The sequence below is a fragment of the Martes martes genome, assembly GCF_963455335.1.
Source record: "Martes martes genome assembly, chromosome: 7".
Taxonomy (NCBI): domain Eukaryota; kingdom Metazoa; phylum Chordata; class Mammalia; order Carnivora; family Mustelidae; genus Martes; species Martes martes.
Genome location: NC_137894.1, coordinates 60,638,379 through 60,655,945, shown reverse-complemented (window position 1 = coordinate 60,655,945; position 17,567 = coordinate 60,638,379).

The window sequence follows — 17,567 nt, the reverse complement described above, 5'->3', positions numbered from 1 at the left end:
CATTAAACATTAAAGCCATTAATTCATGAGACAATCAACTGGGGCACCTGAGTGGCTCAGTCAGTTGTTTTGCCCTCGGCTCAGGTCGTGATCCCAAGTCCTGGGATCAAGCCCACATTGGGCCCCCTGCTCAATAAGGAGACTGTATCTCCCCTCTCCCTCTGCTCCTCCCATCTCTCTCTCTTTCTCTCTCTCTCGTGCACCGGCATGCTAATAAATACATAAAATCTTTTTAAAAATTCATTAAACAATCAACAAATATTTACTGAAGAACTACTACAGGCCAGGCACTGTTCTAGGACAGACAAAGATCCCTGACCTCGTAGAGCTTACATTCTAGTGCAAAACACAGAAAATAAACAAATAAAACAAATAATGTAATTTTAAATACCTACAATCTTACCACTGACCGTAACGTTTTATTCCTCTGAATTTCCATATGCATGTATGTAAATTTTTATATGTATTTAATTCTTTCATAATTTAAAGCAATAATCTTGGCATTTGGGCTCTACTTTTCATTTAACATTTTTAAGACTTTATTTACTTACTTATCTATTGATTCATTTGAGAGAGAGTGAGAGCAGGAAAAGAAACAGAGGGAGAGGGACTAGGAGACTTCATGATGAGGGCAGAGCCCAGCAAGGCTCTAATCCATGACCCTGAAATCATGACCCAAGCTGAAATCAAGAGTCAGATACTTCCACTGAGCCACCTAGGTGCCCCCTTTTAACATTATTTTGAGAACTTATTTTCCAAGTTGTTACAAAGCCTTTATTTTTTTTTTTACTTTTAATGCTATAATTTACTTAATATTCCCCTATTCTTCAGTATGTGTTACCTCCAGCCTTTGCTGTAAGTGCAAAAAAGAACCAGAGTGGGGTGATTTCCTTTTCCAGAGGAACTTGGGCAGGGTAGGCAATGAACTGTTGGGTTTGCAGCAGAATATTAAAACTAATAGTAGGACCTCACATCATTAGGACTAACTTGCTTAAATAAGAAACAGGCCAGGGGCATCTGAGTGGCTCAGTCAGTTGAGCATTGACTCTTGGTTTCAGCTCGGTCCTGATCTCAGAGTGGTGGGATTGAGCCCTTTGTCCAGCTCAGCACTCAGTGCAGAGTCTGCATGTCCCTCTCCCTCTCCTTTTGCCCCTCCCCCCACATGCGTGTGCACACACGTACTCTCTCCCTCTCTCTCTAATAAATAGATAAAATCTTAACCAAAAAAAAAAAAAAAAAGAGGGGCACCTGGGTGGCTCAGTGGGTTAAAGCCTCTGCCTTGGGCTCGGGTCATGATCCCAGGGTCTTGGGATCGAGCCCTGCATAGGGCTCTCTGCTCAGCAGGGAGCCTGCTTCCCCCTCTCTCACTGCCTGCCTCTGCCTACTTGTGATCTCTGTCTGACTGTGAAATAAATAAATAAAATCTTAAAAAAAAGAAAATAAAATAAATTTTAAAAATTAAAAAAAAGAAAGAAAGAAAAGAAAAGAAAAAGGCCATATCCAATCACTCCAGGCAAAACCGCGGTACAAAAAGAATTTTCATTCAGGTGACAGACTCAAGAGATATGGGCTCTGTTCAGGGAATCTGGTTGACAATATTTAAGGATAGAATCCTCTGGCATGCTTGCACTATGACATGGTGCACTACCAAGCCAGAGTAACTTTTCTCAAATTCCTTGAAAGTGTATGCAGAACCAACAAATCGACATTCAAAAATAGTCATGAGCGACTGAACAGTCCATGAGGATTTACAAGGACTTGATGATAATCAGTCTCAAAATCAAAACTGATTTTCATTATCACTGGCTAGAAATGGATCATGAAAATAATTTTTTTAGGAAGATAATTTAAAGGATCATTTGAAGGCTGACACGGAAGCAGGTATAGACTATTTCATATGCTCTAGAGGATCCTGGAATGGAAGTTTCTGAATGGAAGAGTTCATGTCGGTACAAGGAAAAGTGATAAGCTCTTTGTCACCAGATATATTTAGCAAAAAGTGACTGATCAACTTTTGTGGCTTTGTAAAGGATAATCAGAAACTGACAGGGTTTTTTTCCTTATTCTTTACCAGTATCTTTAATTCATTTTTGTTTTTATCAAAGCTATCCATGAACAGTGACTAAAGGGGTAAATAATGGCTTATTACAGAAGACAGTGAACCTCTACTCTAACAATTTCTCAATTCCCCGGGGCAAATTTTCAACTTTTGCAGCTGAATCTTTTGGTATATACTTCCATATCGTTACATTTTTTTTCTTTTTCTCTTCTCTCCAGTTTTAGGCACTATAAACTTCCCACCATTGAAGATGAGAATTTAACTCTCCTTCCTCTTCATATTTCTATGCATGTGCACACTTCCCATCCCCTAGTCTTCCCAATATAATTATATAATTCTAATTAAATCAATACTCAAGGTTCATATAAATTGTATTCAGAGCTTGGCATGCAGCATATTTACTAAGCTAGTCTATACAAAGAGATCCCAAAATATCAGCCTGGTGAGTGAATATTCAGGTCACTTATTAAGCCAGTTCTCTTTCAGAGTCATCCCAGGACTCAGGCTGACAGCAGTTCTGCCATCTTGACTACAAGGCTTCTGAGCCTGTCCCGGATACTGCGGCCCAGATAGCCAGGGGAGGCTGACAAAACTGGAACACATGAAGGAGGTCAGGCCCACTTCCACTAGAGAAAATAAGTCATGTATCTAATCAAACTACAATAGAGACTGGGGGATTCTGACTACATGCCCAAAGAAAGAGAAGGCAAATCTGAGTAGTTAGTGGTCTTTGCCACATATACCATGGTTACTTTTCCTCAAAAAAAGCGAAAAAAACTGTAATGGACCTTAGAAACAGATGGCAGAGGAAGAAAGAAGGAAGGATATAAGGGAAAATAAGTCAGCTAACCAAATCTAAAGAAAGATTAATAAACATCCCACAAAAATGGAGAAAAATTAAAAGATGATTAATTCACTCAAAAAATACTCTCCTTTTGTTATGTACCACACTCTATGTTAAGTACAATAAAAAATATTTACATTAAATGTAATGTAGTATCCTCAATTAGATCCTGGAACAGAATAAGGACATTAGTGGAAAAACTAATGAAATCCAAATAAAGTTCGGAATTTACTAACAATGTTGTACCAACATTGGTATCTGAGTTTGGACAAAAGTGCCATAGTAATATAAGATGTTAACATGAGGGGAAACTGGATGAGGGGTATACAGAAACTCTACGTATAGTCTTTGCAACTTTTCTATAAATCTAAAATTATCCTCAAAAAGTATTAAAAAAATTCAGCATTATAAAGATGCAACCACTGTAGTTCCTCAAAAAACTACAGAATCACCATGTGATCCAGCAAGTCTACTTCTAGATATATACTCAAAAGACTTGAAAGCAGAGACTCAAAGAAATATCTGTATATCCACATCCACAGCAGCATTATTCACAATAAATAAAAGGTGGAAGCAATCGAAGTGTTCATCAACAGATAACAAAATAAACCAAAAAATGTGATATATACGTACAATGTGATATTATTCAGCACTAAAAAGAAATTCTAACACATGCTACAATATGGATGAACCTTGAAGGTATAGGCTAAATGAAATAAGCCAGTTCCAAAAGGACAAGTATTTTGCATGATTCCACTGTGTGAGGTACTTAGAGTAGTCAAATTCGTAGACAGAAAGTAGAATGCAGTTGCCAGGAATTGGGGTGAGAGAATAGTAAGCTAGTATTTTGTGAGTACAGTGTTGGAAAGATGAAAATTCTAGAGATGAAAATTCTAACCAGTTGTACAATTCTGTGAATGTACTTAGTGTCAAAGATCAGTACTCTTAAAAACGGTTACAGTGGGGGTTCCTGGGGGCACAGTCAGTTAAGTGTCCAACTCTAGTTTTGGCTCAGGTTGTGATCTCAGAGTGGTGAGATTGAGCCCCGTGACCTGCTCCCCACTGATTGCAGAGTTTGCTTGAGATTCTCTCTCCCTCTCCCTCTGCCCCTCCGACTTGTGCACTCATTCTCTCTTCCCCTAAAATAAATCTTTTCTAAAAAATGGTTATAATGATATGCTTTACACATATTTTACTCCAATTTAAAAAAATACTGCTCTGTAAGCACATTGATAGAGGTTTGAACAGAATACTTCCAAACAATAGGAAAAAAGATCTAAAACAAATTCTGACTTCCCTAAGACGATGATATCTAAGGTAGTTTTGAGCAAGACAGTCATACTAGAAAAGGAAATGGGAGGCGGGGGGTACTGAATACGACAGAGGCAGAGCAAATATGGTAGTTTAGAGCAGGGGTCAGCACACGATAGTCCCATAACCCATATTCTGCCACAGGTTTTTGTAGAGCCCACAAATTAAGAGTGGTTTTCACATTTTTAATGTGGAAAAAAAAAGTTAAAATTTAAAGTTGAAAAAAAGTTAAAATAGGGGTGCCTGCTTGGCTCAGTTGAAAGAGCATGTGACCCTTGATCTCAGGGTCTTGGGTTCGAGCCCCACATGAGATGTAGAAATTGCTTAAACTTCTAAAAAAAATTTAAAATAAAATTTTATGACATTCAAGAATTATATGGAATTCCAATTTCAGTGTCCATAAATAGTTTCCCTGGAACACAGCCATAATCATTTGTTTACATAATGTCTAAGGCTGCTTTCATGCTACCACAGCAGAGTTGAATAGTTATGACAGAAATAAAGCCTACAAAACCTAAAATATTTACTATCTTGCCCTTTACAGAAAAAGTCTGCCAACCCCTTGTCTAGAGGCCTGAAAGTAATCCATTTAGTATGGCTAAATCAAAGATCTCTATGAGGGAGACACATGGCAAATGATATAGACCATAAGGTAATAGGCTTTATGTGCTAAGCTAAGGAACCTGAACTTGTCTCAACTTGATTCCATTTACTATGAGAAGCCACTGAAGAACTGTGTAGAAAGTAATCTGATCAGATAAACTTCATGTAAAGACAATTATCCACTTGCTTTTAAAGGTATCTGAGCTATTCATGGACTAAAAGAAAAAAACTTCCCACTAAAAAACAAGGCCTTAAAAAATAAAACTAAAATTTAAATTTTAAAAAAGCCTAGAAGCATATCAATAAGGTTAACATAACATTAAAAATTTTTATCTCCTGGGGCACCTGGATGGCTCAAACATGTAACTCTTGATTGTGACTTCAAGCTCCATGATGTGTATAGAAATTACTTAAAATCTTTAAAAAAATTGTTATCTCCTTCTTTGTGCTTACCCATGTTTTTCAAATCTTCAAATCTGAATTATAAAGCTGTTTTAATAACCCAAATGCAAAACTCAGTATTTTTAAACTCCTATTCATATGTACACATTTGTTTTTCATGTTCTGTACTCTTCCTCCCCACCCCTAGGTAGAAATGTCTAGGAAAACCTACACATAGTGAAACTATGAAAGCATACCTCTGTCATACTTGCAAAGGATAAATGACATTCTACATTTTCAAATTACATATTTGCTTTACAGACATGAAAGAATAAAATATTTGAATTCAAGTTCTGGCAGGGCACTCTCGTTCCTACATAGGGCTTTCATCACAGTGAACAAATAGCCAAATCAATCTTTTTTTTTTTGACAAAGAGAGATCGCAAGTAGGCAGAGCAGCAGACAGGGGGTGGGAAGCAGGCTCCTTTCTGAGCAGAGAGCCCGATGTGGGGCTCGATCCCAGGACCCTGAGATCATGACCTGAACCAAAGGCAGAGGCTTAACCCAGTGAGCCACCCAGGCGCCCCAAATCAGTATCTTAATGAAAGTAAAAATATTAAAAGATGGAAGAAAATGCACAGCTTGAAAATCAAGTCAAAATGTTGAAAACTGATGCAACATAAGACTATACATATAACCTGAGAATATAATTATGTGTTTAAAGAAATGCAAAGTCCTTGATTTATACCACAGTACTCTGCACTTCATGATACACTGCTTGTTAAGATTAAATTCCTTTTAATGTTCCGTTTCAGTTCTTCCATTAAACTGTCGGGGATTCATGCGCAGGGAACCATGTCTTTTATTTCTTTTGTGTGTCCCCCACAGCACCTCATAGAGTGCCCATATATAGTAGGTGCTCAATACATGCTTACAATTGAATGACAAAATAATTAATCCTAGTTTGAGCTCACAGACTGAAACCCTCACACCTACAATTCACACCATTAAGCCTCCTTCTACCCGACAGTTTAAAGGACATTCCTGGGGTGAGTACTGCTGATTCTACTGGATTTATTACATTAGGTTTCTTCTCCAGCAAAGAGCTCAAAGTACACATCTAATGTTAAAATAGAATTCCTGACTACTGAGAAGGTGGGTGGAAAAGTAGGCAAGTGAAGGAAAATCTATTATAATAGCTTGCCTCCAATGAAATAAGCATTATTCAGTCCTAGAGATTAAAACATTCCTAAAATGTCTCTGAACTAAGACCCCTAACTGACATCATTTCACTAAACTTTGTACTAGCTAAATTCCATCACAATGAATATCATTAAAGCCAAAAATTCACCATTAAAAAAGATCCTAAAAATCTCAGCTACCAGTCCATCTGATTGTATAAGATCTAGGTATAATTACTTACTCTGCCAAAACCAAACTTCCAAACTTTTTCAAAGTATTATGATTGAACATCTACCACATGCTAAGCACTGGAGAAACAAATGAAAAAGAAAACCAGTCAAAATATCAACTGATTTTGTATTCTGCTATAAATTAAAGTACTACCAAAAGAGCTGAGGAAGTACCATGCAGTGAGGAGCCAACTTCTACCTGTGGAAATCTGGGGAAATTAAATACCAAATCTAAGCTGGACATTGAAGACTTGAGGAGGAGTTTGAGGCAAAGAGCAAGAAGAGCGGGAGAAAGAATATTCCTGGCAAACGCACAGCTGTACACAAACAGAGCACACTGGGCATGGCAAATAGAGGATAAAGAGGTAGGGTAGAGTTAGACAATAATGGGTCTGGTATGAAAGCTATGAAAGTTGGAATTTATGCCCCCAGGTAATGGACACAAAGTAGAAATCTTGAGGTAGGCAGTAACAAAAACCTGAAGAATCCGTTCACATAACAGCAAGAGCCTAAGTCATATTAAAATCATCTCAAAGGCATGATTTCATATTATATCACATAGACACAGCTCTAAATACTGTGCTGACGCAGATACAAAAGAAATCTAAGTGTAACCCATTCCTCTGTCCATGCTTTCAACTGAGTCTCAGGGTTCAGTCATTGGCCCTCTTTACTTCCTTCCTCATCTTACCAGACCCATGGTTTTAAAAAACGACATATTGATGATATCCCAAATGTGTCTTATAGGCACAGCCCTGGCTTTTTCTGAGCTCCAGACTTAAACAGTCAACTGCTAACTCAATGGTTATTCCTAGATATCCAGTGGTATCTCAAACCCAACATTAACCAATGAAACTCTTCATTTTAGGGGCACCTGGGGGGGGGGGAGCTCAGTAGGTTAAGCATCTGACTCTTGATTTTGGCTCAGGTCAGGATCTCAGGGACACTGAGATCAAGCCTGCTTAATATGCACTCTCTTAAAAAAGAAAGAAAGAGGGGCGCCTGGGTGGCTCAGTGGGTTAAGCCTCTGCCTTCGGCTCAGGTCATGATCTCGGCGTCCTGGGATCGAGCCCCATGTCTGGCTCTCTGCTCAGCGGGGAGCCTGCTTCCTCCTCTCTCTGCCTGCCTCTCTGTGTTTTAGAGACGCTCTCACTCTCGCGCGCTCTCTCTCTCTCTCTCTCTCTGTCAAATAAATAAATAAAATATTAAAAAAGAAAAGAAAAGAAAGAGAGAGAGAGATGCTCTCTCTTCCTCTCCCCCAAGTGCCCTCCTCCCCTGCACGCTCAGTGGGCAGTCAGCTTGAGATTCTCTCCCTCTGCCCCTCCCCTCCCACTCTCTCTCTCTAAAAATAAGTCTTTAAAAATAAGTAAAAGGGGCACCGGGGTGGCTCAGTTGGTTAAACAACTGCCTTCAGCTCAGGTGATGATCCTGGAGTCGCAGGATCGAGTCCCACATCAGGCTCCCTGCTCGGCGGGGAGCCTGCTTCTCCCTCTGACCTTTCCTCTCTCATTTTCTCTCTCTGTCTCTCTCTCATACTCTCCCTCTCTCAAATAAATAAATAAAAATAAAATCTTTAAAAAATAAATAAAATAAAAATAAATAAAAATAAACTCTTCAGTTTAAATCCCTATCTAGCTCCTTCCAGTTTTCATCTCTGCACATGGCACCAGTTACTCTAGCTAAAATCCTTGTTATCATCTTTAATTCCTTCTTTCCTTTGACTCCAACTAAGCTATCAGCAAACTCTATTGGTTCTACCTTCAAAATATACCTTGAATGGGATCGCTTCTCACTGCCTCCATCACTGCCTCCCTGATCCAAGCCACCATACTTCTGCCTTCAATTCCAGTGACTTCCTAAATGGTCTCCTACAGCCCCTCTTGTCTCTACAGCAAAGTGGTCTTTTTAAAAGATAAATTTAAAAAATAAATTTAAAAAGTAAAACTTAGGGATGCCTAAGGGATGGCTCAGTCAGTTGGGCATCTGCCTTCAGCTCGGATTGTGATCTCAGGGTCCTGGAATCGAGTCCCGCATCGGGCTCCTTGCTCAATGGTGAGTCTGCTTCTCCCTCTCCCTCTGCTCTGCTCCCTCCCCACTGTCTCATGCTCTCTCTCTCTCTCTCAAATAAATAAAATCTTTAAAATACATAAATAAAACTTAAATGTGACTGTATCATTTTTCTTCATAAAACTATCCAATGAATCCCATCACACTTAGAATGCAATCCAAAGCCTTGTTAGTCTACCAGATTCTATACCATCTGAGATCACCAACTACCCAGTATCATTTCCTAACACATCCAATTATTACCCAGCAATCTCCAAACTATAGGACACTAGCCTTTTTCACTTCCTTAAAAATTGCAAACTGATTCTCACCCCAGAGTCTTTGCATTAGTACCCTCTCTCACCACTTGAAATGCACCACGTTGGCATGGCACACTCCTTATCATTCAGGTCTCTTTATGCTCAAGGGTTACCTCAGAGAAACCTTACCTGACAACCTATCTAAAAGAAACACCAAACCTACCATACCACTCACTATCCTCTCATACTACTTTCTTCACATCACTTAGTAATATCTGAAATCATATTATTTATTAGTTTATTGTCTATTTACTAGAGGGTAAACTCCATGAGAACAGGGACTTGGTCTTATTCACTGCTCAATCCCGAGCCCTGGTACGATACCTGGCATCCAATATGGCTCATCAATTATTTGTAGTTGAATGAACAAATTTGCCTAATTGGTCTAATCTATCTTATTTATATTTTTATCCTGTTGTGCATAACTGAATTTGCTTCCCTACTTTTGGATTTATATCTAATTCATGATTACCAGGGTTTTCTTCCTAGAACAGAGCTAAAGCAGTTTAAGACTGTTAAAACAAGCTATACTATACTAATGCCTTTAATTCCTTGCCTATAATTAGCCCTGTCAGCAACTTGTCCAGTTGTTTTTCTTTGACTATAACTTCCATTATCCTCTTTCTATATAATCAGAATTTTCAATGTACTGCTTATCATAAATGCTATTGATAAAGATGGACTGACATGCCAAGAAAGTTATAACAAATATTTTTTATATTGCAAGTAACCCAAGTTTTGGGGTTTAAGATTTTACTTATTTATTTATCAGAGAGCGAGCACAAGCAGGGGAGCGGGCGAGCAGCAGACGGAGAAGCAGGCTCCCCACTGAACAAGAAGCCCAATGTGGGACTCGATCCCACGACTGGGATCACGACCACAGACAAAGGCAGACACTTAACCAACCGAGCCACCCAGGCATCCCTGGGTTTATTTGGGGTTTTTGTGTGTGGTTTGTTTTTTTTTTTTAAAGATTTTATTTATTTATTTGTCAGAGAGAGAGAGAGCGAGAGCACAGGCAGACAGAGTGGCAGGCAGAGGCAGAGGGACAAGCAGGCTCCCGCTTAACCCACTGAGCCACCCAGTCGTCCCCTTTTTTTTTTTTTAAGTAAAGAAAAAATAAAGAGGTGCCTGGGTGGCTCACTGGGTTAAGCCTCTGCCTTCGGCTCAGGTCATGATCTCAGGGTCCTGGGATGGAGACCTGCATCGGGCTCTCTGCTCAGCGGGGAGCCTGCTTCCCCCTCTCTCTCTGCCTGCCTCTCTGCCTACTTGTGATATCTCTCTCTCTCTCTCTCTCTCTCTCTCTCTGTTAAATAAATAAATAATCTTTTTACAAAAAAAAAGTAAAGAAAAAGCAAACCATAAAAAAGCAAACATTTATACAACAAATTCACAGGCAGGTGATGAAGGTCAACACCAAGAGCAACAAATCATGTTGATAGTATATACTCTAATCCCAGTCTACTAATGAGAAAAATATTAAATCCCAACTGAGGGACATGTTACAAAATACTGACCAGTACTCCTCAAAATTGTCAAGGTTATCAAAAGTAAAGTCTGAGCTCTCTTTTGTCAGGCGCGTGGCACTGGCAGGATGAGCAAGCACTGCATGCAGTCTTCATACTGCAAGGAAGTTCTATAGCCACCGAGATCAGAAGTGACATCTTAAACAGTACAAGAAAGCACATTTGGGCACAGAAATGAAAGCCAACCCTTCTAGAGGCGTTTCCCATGCAAAGGGAATTGTGCTGGGAAAAGTAGGGGTTGAAGCCAAACAGCCAAATTTTGTCATCAGGAAGTGTGTTAGGGTTCGGCTGATCAAGAATTGCAAAAAAAAAAAAAAAGGGGGGGGGGCACCTGGGTGGCTCAATGTAGCCTCTGCCTTCGGCTCAGATCATGATCTCTGGGTCCTGGGATCGAGCCCCACATCAGGCTCTCTGCTCAGCAGAGAGTCTGCTTCCCCATCTCTCTCTGCCTTCTGCTCTGCCTACTTGTGATTTCTCTCTCTCTGTCAAATAAATAAATAAAATCTTAAAAAAAAAAAGAATAGCAAAAAATCAGTCTTTGTATCCAATGATGGTTGTCTGGATTTTATCCAGGAACGTGATGAGGTTCTAATTATTGGATTTGGTTGTAAAGATCATGCTATCAGTGACATTCCTGGAGTTCACTTTAAGGTTATCAAAGTAACCAACATCTCTCTTTGGCCTTACACAAAGACAAGAAGGAAAGACCAAGACCATAAGCTTCGATGGTGAAAACCTGATATAATAAAATTTTCATATGCCAAAAGAGTCTGAGAAACTATTATAACCAAGAAGATCCCAAAGGGACATAATTACCAAAAGTATTCTGGCTGTGTAATAGACAGTTCTGAAAGGCAATAGCTTCATATGAACTCTCTGGAGATGCCTTGGAAGATTAAGCAACCAGCTTTGTTTGCAATGAAGCTATAGCCATCTTGATAACACATCCCTTGTTTGTTCTCACTTTTTCCCTACCTCACTTCCTTTTCTTCCCTCACACCTTCTTCCGCGGAATTTCACCCTTTAATAGGGCATTAGTATAGAAGCATTATCACAATAGCCAAATTATGGAAACAGCCCAAGGATCCATCAACTGATAAATGGATAAAGAAGATGTGTTATACACACACACCATGGAATATCAGTCATAAAAGAAGAATGAAATCTTGCCATTTGCAACAACATGGATGCAGCTAGAGAGTAAAATGTTAAATGGAATAAGCCAAAGAAAGACAAATACTGTATGATTTCACTCATATGCAGAATTTAAGAAACAACAAATGAGGGGTGTCTGGCTGGCTCAGTCTGTGGAGCATGCAACTCTTGATCTCGGGGATGAGTCTGAGCCCCACCCTGGATATAGAAATTACTTAAATAAATATTAAGGGGGAAAAAATGAGCAAAGGGGGGAACAAGAGGGGGAGGCAGGCAAGCCAAGAAACAAACTCCCAACTACAGAGAACAAGCTGATGGATACCAGGAGGGAGGGAGGTGGGGGGATGGGGATAAATTATGGGGATTAAGGAGTATACTTGTTTAAAAAAAAAAAAAGATGGGGAGGGTGGTTAGGTTATGGACATTGGGGAAAGTATGTGCTATGGTGAGTGCTGTGAAGTGTGTAAACCTGGAGATTCACAGACCTGTACCCCTGGGGCTAATAATATATGTTAATAAAAAAATTAATTTTTTTAAATGAGCTTGTTGTGATGAGCTTCAGGTGATATATCGAAGTATAGAATAATTATATTGTACAACTGAAGCTAGTATTACACTGTATATTAACTAAATGGAATTTTTTTAAAGATTTTATTTATTTATTTATTTATTTATTTTTAAAATTTCATTTATCTGGGGCGCCTGGGTGGCTCAGTGGGTTAAAGCCTCTGCCTTCAGCTCGGCTCATGATCCCAGGGTCCTGGGATCGAGCCCCGTGTCAGGCTCTCTGCTGGGCAGGGAGCCTGCCTCCCCTCTCTCTCTCTGCCTGCCTCTCTGCCTACTTGTGATCTCTGTCAGGTAAATAAATAAAATCTATAAAAAAAAAAAGATTTCATTTATCTATTTGACAGACAGAGATCACAAGTAGGCAGAGAGGCAGGCAGAGAGACAGAGAGGAGGAAGGAGGCTCCCCGCTAAGCAGAGAGCCCGACGCAGGGCTCGATCCCAGGACCCTGGGATCACGACCCGAGCCGAAGGCAGAGGCTTTAACCCACTGAGCCACCCAAGCGCCCTAAGATTTTATTTTTAAGTAATCTCTACAACCACTGTGGGGCTCAAACTCACAACCCCAAGATCAAGAGTTGCATGTTTTGCCAAATGAGCCAGCCAGGCACCCCAACTAACTGGAATTTAAATAAAAACTTAAAAAAAAAATAAAAATAAAGCATTCATACATTTAAAGATTTATTTATTTATTTATTTATTTGAGAGAGAAAGAGAGATCTACAAGCAGGCAGAATAGCAGGTAGAGGGAGAGAGAGAAGCAGTCTCCCCACTAAGCAGGGAGCCTGATGCAGGGCTTGGTCCCAGGACCCTGGGATCATGACCTGAGCTCAAGGCAGACACCTAACAACTAAGCCACTCAGCATTAGTACATTTAAAAAAACAAAAAGAAGTATTGTGGTATCCTGGATGGGATCCTGGAATAGAAAAAGGACATTAGGGTCACCTGGGTGGCTCAATCCGTTGGACATCTGTCTTCAGCTCAGGTCATGATCCCAAGGTCCTGGGATCGAATCCCACATCAGGCTCCCTGCTTGGCCGGGAACCTACTTCTCCCTCTGCCTGCTGCTTCCCCTGCTTGTGTTCTATCTCTCTGTCAAATAAATAAAAATCTTTAAAAAACAAAACAAAAGGGTCACCTGGGTGGCTCAGTCATTAAGAGTCTGCCTTTGACTGAGGTCAGGATCCCAGGATCCTGGAATGGAGCCCAACATCCCTGCTCAGCAGGAAGCCTGCTTCTACCTCTCCCGCACCCCCTGCTTGTATTCCCTCTCTTGCTGTCTCTCTCTCTCTGACAAATAAATAAATAAAATCTTTAAAAATAATAATAATGTTTGTTTTTTAATTAAATTCATCCAAAAACCCTACCACTCAAATAAAATCACCATTAGTTTACATTTGAATTATACCATTTTAGACTTTTATGTAAATTTTTAGACATGTATGTACAGTCCTACAAAAATGCAATCTTCCTACACATTTTACTTGACAAAATATAATATGATTTCCAAGTAATTAGTTGAAATGTATATTATACCTACTAGCTACAAGATATTATCTTCTATAAAAGTATATTTATTCAACCAACCCCTTATTACTTAACATTTAAGTTTTTCCAAGTTTTAGCTATTACAAAAAACTACTACAAAAACAACTGTTTAATAAACATCTTTCCAAACTTACGAATTAGTGCCTTAACCAATAAAAGCTGCTGAGTCAAGGGGCATACAGGTTTTGAATGCTTTCAATACATATAACCAAAATATCCTTCAAAAAGGATGTTCACATGTAAATATCCACGAACAGCAGTGTATGAGTGAGCCAATTTCCTCACTCCTATGCCATTACAGTATTAATACTATATTATATACATACAAAAGTCAAAAGTGCCAGACCCGGGGGGGGGGTGTTATTTATAAATGAAAAATAATCTGTATCTTTACTGGTTATTTTTATTTCTCTGTGTATGTTATCTACCTATTCACATATCTTTAGCTCATCTACTAGATATTAAAGTCATTAAACTTTTAAGTACAACACGTGGTACAAATTCCCCTCCCCCACAATCTGCCTGGCATTGCTCATCACTGGATGCCCTACACCTGAAAAATTGCCTAGCACATAGTAAGCACTCAATAAATATATTAAGTACTGACCAAATAAATCTCTTTCAACTTTATGATGTTTTTGCCAATTACAGGTTGTTTTATGCAGTAATTCAAACAATATCTGCCTTTATGGATTCTGCCTTTACAGTCATGCTTAGAACAGCTCATCCCTGGGGCGCCTGGGTGGCTCAGTGGGTTAAAGCCTCTGCCTTGGGCTCAGGTCATGATCCCAGGGTCCTTGGATTGAGCCCTGCATCGGGCTCTCTGCTCAGCAGGGAGCCTGCTTCCTCCCCTCTCTCTGCCTACCTCTCTGCCTACTTGTAATCTCTGTCTGTCAAATAAATAAATAAAATCTTTAAAAAAAAAAAAAAGAACAGCTCATCCCATTTCAAGACTGGAAAAATGTGTACCCATTTTTTTAAACTAGTAATTTTCTGGCTTCACATTTTTTTTAAGAGTGTATTTTTAAATAATCTCTATGCCCAAAATGGGGCTTAAATTTACAACCCTGAGTTCTAGAGTGGCATACTCTACCAAATGAGGCAGCCAGGTGCCTGCTGACCTCACGTTTTATATTTAACTACTTATTTAATTCACTTGGACTTTATTTTGCCTACATTTTAAGGTAGGATTCCATTTTATTATTACTTTTCAAATGGTTAGCCAATTGTTCCAACATACTTTGAAATTGTTCCAACAACTCTGAAATCCTCTCGTGTGAAAAAACACCTTTATAATACTTAATAGCTTTACATATTTCTAAATTTATTATTCTGTACCACTGCTCTAATCCAAAATTACTACTCATTGTTTTATTACAGCTTTACTTGTATACTCACTAGTAAAAGTTGCACACACACACATACATACACACTTTACTCTTTCAAAACTTTTCTTACTTTACAGATTCATTCTTCCAAATGAATTTTGGAATCATTCTGTCAAATTTTCAAAAGGCATTATGGTTGAAATTATGTAAAATTATCAGCCACATGAGCTAATGCAAGTTAAAGTTACTTAATCTCTCTGTCTCTATTTTCCTCTTTGGTAAAATGGAAATAATTGTACTTACCTCACAGATCTGCTAACTAAATGAATTAAGACATAAAATACTAAAGCTATAAAATATTAAGCTAGAAAGATTTTAACATAATTGTTCAAAAGTAACTACTGTTGTAATGCTTACTCAAAAAATGCTCTCCAGATTGTGCTCTCACAAAATTCAAAGGCCCTTTAAGATACCTCAAAGGGTAGCACACAAAACGTTAAGCAGTGATATGAAAAATATATAATCAATGCCTGCTTCATTTCACTGAAGCCCTAACCCTTGACAAAATGAATGGCTGGAGCTGGCAGCAGGAACCCATGAAAAACATCAAAGGTCAGCGGCAAGGAAGCCTCAAAAAGTTTATAAATATTGGCCACCCAGTGGAGAGGACAACTTCTAGGTCCTTCTAGTCACAGCCTTATAGAGCATCAGCAAATCTCCTCTAACTACTTGTTCCCCCAGCTCCACAGTTAATAGACACTACTACTTATCTCTTGCTTTCTATTCAGGAAACACATGGAGACTAGGAGTCCTCTCCACAACAGTTTTCAAACGAGAGTGGAAAGGCAGAGTATAAATGCGATCAATAAATATAGGCAGATAGGCCCAGATTATTCTAAGAAATTATTTCCAGGTTTACCACATCACTGTAATGGGGGGGGGTACTGTGTGGGTTTCTTTTCTCTGTGGGGAGACGGGCTTGTCTCATTTTGTTCCTTAACTCTTTTGTTATCTGCATGACACTGGGATTAATTAGAGGTCACATAACACAGGGAGGCCTTAAAAAAATCTTACACCGAACTAACACAAATGAGAATATGGAGGCCAAGAGCGGCAAAAGGACTTGCTCATTACAAAAGTAGCCAAAGGCCTAGACCCCAGGTCCTCTAATTCCCAGACCACAGCTCACTCCACCACACCAACACAGCCTCTAGCCGACGACTGCCACGCTTCGAAGTGGGAGGAGCAAAAGCAGACGGATCACGCTGCAGCAAGGACACTGGAGAAAACCACAGGTCGGCGCAGTCGACGGCACGTGACTGGCCACGCCTCTCCCCTACCACCCTCCCCCTTCCCCGCGCCAGCAGCACGCGCTGCCAACCTCGTCATGTGACCTTCACGCGGCCGCAGCGCTCCCCCTGCTAGGCGACTCTTTCCAGCAGCCATTTTGCCGAGAACTTGTCGTCCGTGCTCACAGCGGGGCAGGACGCCACGAAAACCCGTGGCCAGATTTTACAGGCCGCACACGCGCTTCGAAAAAGCGCTCAGACCGTGAGGGCTGAGCCGAACCTCACTGAACACGTCGCACCCCGGGGCGCCGGGGAAAGCTGTGGGTGCGCCTCAGCCCGCGATTGGCTGTGGCGTCCACGTGACGCCACGGCCCCCCTCCACTCCCCCCCCCAACAAAAACACCCACACAGACTCTTAACACCTCGCGCCAAGTACACGCCACTGGGCGCGTGGGGACGAACGGGGCGCGTGGCAATCAAAGCGCCTGCGCGTACCTGCCAAGGCCGACCGGAACGGGCCCACGCGCCGCTCCGCTCACGGGTCCCGGAATCCTCGCGCTGCCGGACCACCCGGCTAGTCATTGGCTGCCAGGTTTGGTCACGTGTTCATCTCAGGCCCGCCCCTAACCGCTAATCACCTGGCACCGTGCACGAAGCGGCGCCGAAAGTCGTCCGCACGCGGAAAGGGAGGGTAGTTAGAAAACCTCCTTTTTTGCCGCTTTGGGGTTACATTCATACAGGGGAAACGAGAAAGCTGGGTCTCAAAACTAAGTAAGCTCACACCTACCGGTTTAACTTCGCGTGCCTCTCCAGGAGCCGGGAACCATCGCCCTTGGGCGCTCCCCGATGCACGCCGGGATACGTCTGGCGCCCCTCAGTGTGCTGCAGAGCATGCCGGGAAAAGCACCTCTCCCGATTTCCTGGCTCTCACCTCCGGGTTGTTCCTTTCATGTCCCCTTGAAATCCAGGTTCTTGGGCTGGGAGTTTGAGTAATTATGGGAATGTGACTCCATATAACAGGCACTTTCAGTGCCCCTTTCCCCACTTGTTCATCTGTGTGGTCTTGGGGAAACCGCTTAACCTTTCTTCATGGAGCATGCATTTAGGAAGTGTCTGTTGAGTGCCTTTGTGGATAGTAAAAAAAAAAAAAAAGCAAGAGTGTTTGTCTACAATGGAACTA